At 42.9% G+C, this 2,835-nt stretch overlaps 1 pseudogene; it reads right to left on the bottom strand.

Moving 5' to 3' along the window:
- Nucleotides 1–1,198: 1,198 nt before the first annotated feature.
- Nucleotides 1,199–2,074, bottom strand: LOC141055925 (uncharacterized; annotated as a pseudogene).
- Between the last annotated feature and the right edge of the window lie 761 nt (nucleotides 2,075–2,835).

Genomic DNA, 2,835 nt, shown 5'->3' with positions numbered 1-2,835 from the left:
AATTCTTTCCTGCAGTTGAGTACCCTAGGATCTGCGGTATGGCGGGTGATTCTGTTATGATTGAGTCACCGTAGGAGGCAAAAATAGAAATGCTAGCTAAGTCCAGAAAACCAGAGAAGTTGGCAGCTATCGGATTGCAGACCCCTGAACCTATCAACACAACTAGCAGTAGCCGTGGGGGGCTCCTACGATGCCCTAGGCCCCTCGATCACAGCCGGAGGACTAAATAGCCTAAAGACAGAAAGGGAAATCTAAACTGCCCCAGAGCAGACCCCAAAGCAAAAGGCAGCCCCCCACATATAATGACGGTGAAGCAAGAAGAAAGAACAAAACACAGACAGAAAGATAGACTGAGCAAAGATGGGGCCCAAGCTAGCTTAGATAGGAAAGGACAGGAAGGCTGCTGTCTGCAATCCGTGAAAAACCCTATGGAAATAAGAGCCAACAAACTGACAGTAAAAAAGGCCCTGAAGACGCTAGGCTTCAAAAAAGGCTATGTCAGTACTCAGGAATATTCTGAAGACAGAGCAACAGGCAAAAGGAGATTCAGCTCACCCCAGCAGGGAATGGCAGAATCCAGAAAAGCAAGGAAAACAAAACACAAATGCAAAAAGGCAAAGCAGAAATCTTAGCTTTAGATGAGCAGGAATCAGACTGGTTTCCTAGAAGTCCACAGAGAAATCACCCGCAGGCCAGAAGGGCGTCGGCAGCCTTATATCCAGTCATTAACTCCACTCAGCCAGTCATCATCATCAGCCCCAGGTGTTTGACAATCAGGCTCACTACCTTTCTTCACCAGAAGAGGGAGTTCCTCGGGCCTCAGTAGTGAAGGGGAAAATGAACTCACAACACCCATGGCCTTTGCTGCCAGAATATAAGTTTCATATGTGTGTCCTTCCACTGTTCTCAGATCTTCGAATGATGTAGCACCTGTAAACAACATAAAGAAAATAATTAAAAATTATAAAAAAGTCAGGATGATCTAATAACGTACAATTAGATGAATATAACTTACCCTTGCTATGCATTAGGTGTAGGCGCAGGGAAAATCTTTCCATATCTTGTGGAGAGACAGAGTACATTCTTGGAATGATCTTGTCAGCACCTCTTTTTCTTGTCTTCCAAAACTTATTTGTCCAGACATAATGGTAGGGTATTTCACAATATAAATACTGACGAGTTGATGGATCAGTTTGGTTTAGAACAAACCATTTCGCAAGTTTTGTTTTGTGCCATTACGCTGAGCTTTTTCCACAGAAAGCTGCTCCGTTCCATCCTCAAAGTAAACTGATTGTTGGAAAGGTAGGTGCACCGGAAGTCTTTCTACAGCATGGGAACGTGCAGACATCTCAAATTTTCACAGCCGCCACATTGCTTCAGGCGTTGCCAAATATCATGTATCGATGTAAGTCTTAATCTCGTCCCAGTGGTAGGTGCCGGTGTTGCTGACTTCATTCACTTGAACAACGGCTGCATCATGTCCTTTGTACATGTACTTGAAAATATATTTGACGGTCTGGATGGAAGAGCAGATTTCCACATTTATGTGTGCGTTGTATTTCTGAGAGACGTAGGGGTTGTATGGTACAACCCAACGGCTGTCAGCTTCCACATCCCTAATCTTGAGCTTAATGCCATCTTTTTCTCTGCAGTATACTGGATAACCATCCACATTAATATTTGTTTCTTCGCTGAAGTCTTTGGGAAACTTTTTGGAGCATGTCCGGATTCCTTTTACATCTTCCATACACGGTGAATTTCTATTGTGTTCTCCACAGGGCTCATGAATCATGCAGCTGGTGACAACATCATAAAGCTCCTTGTTAATATCCGGGTCAGGAATTTCTGCACAAACAGCATTGTCACAATCGATAGCTTCTCGAAACTTGTCTTCGTCGTCCAGAATTAAGAGCATATGGCAATGAGGAAGACCTGAAACAATAAAAGGATGCATTAAATGTGCATTATTAATCATTCCATTCTTAACATTACTGTTACGAACATTCAGATGAATGTACGTAATACCTCTTTTTTGAAATTCAATGACGTAGGTGTATGCCTTTACTTGTCCCATCACTCCTCATTTTTTTGCAGTCAAGTCATTTAGTAACTCTTGTAGCTTTAAGTGGAATATGGTAGATACCAAATCTGGGCGGTCTATTGCTGTTTCATGTTGTAAAAGGCCAGACTGAATTTCTTCCCACTTTAGGGGTCAAGTGATTGTAATAAATAAATCCGGCTTTCCAAATTTTGCTACCAAAGTCATCGCATCTTGGTAATTCTGTGTCATGGCACGTTTTCCACTGGTAAAAGAAGAGGGAAGTATGACGATGCGACCCGGTCTCAGATCTTGTTGTTCAGCCCTACTGTTGATATAATCTATAAGCCTGACATATAATTCTACTCTGAGCTTCTTTTGGTTTTGTATGTTCCAGTCCAGTTGCTGCGCTTCAACCTTTAGGTAGGCATCAATTATGTATTGTGTCAGTTTGCCAGAATGTGACAGCGGGCTGAAGGATTGTCGATCCTGAAGGTGGTACGCATAGAATTCCCTCATCGACACATTTATGTTTATTTTTTTTCTTGTTCCCCTGCATCGTGACTGATATCTTCCTGTCCTTCATCGTCACCTTCCTCCATTTCATGACTTCCTTTTTGCAGTTCTCCCTTGCTTCCATATTCCAGGTTGCCATTCGTGTTCACCATACAGAAAGAGGAGTGGATAGACCATTGGATCACAGTTTGGGCTATGGTACACAATATTCTGTAGTCCTCGCTGCCCAATGGGATGAACGGTAATGTCTCTTTTGATCAGCGGCTCTCCATCATCAGAGA

Source organism: Dendrobates tinctorius, unplaced genomic scaffold (assembly GCF_039654945.1).
Source record: "Dendrobates tinctorius isolate UK_male_01 unplaced genomic scaffold, ASM3965494v1 ptg000192l, whole genome shotgun sequence".
NCBI classification, from domain to species: domain Eukaryota; kingdom Metazoa; phylum Chordata; class Amphibia; order Anura; family Dendrobatidae; genus Dendrobates; species Dendrobates tinctorius.
This window is presented reverse-complemented; position numbering and strand designations above follow the sequence as displayed.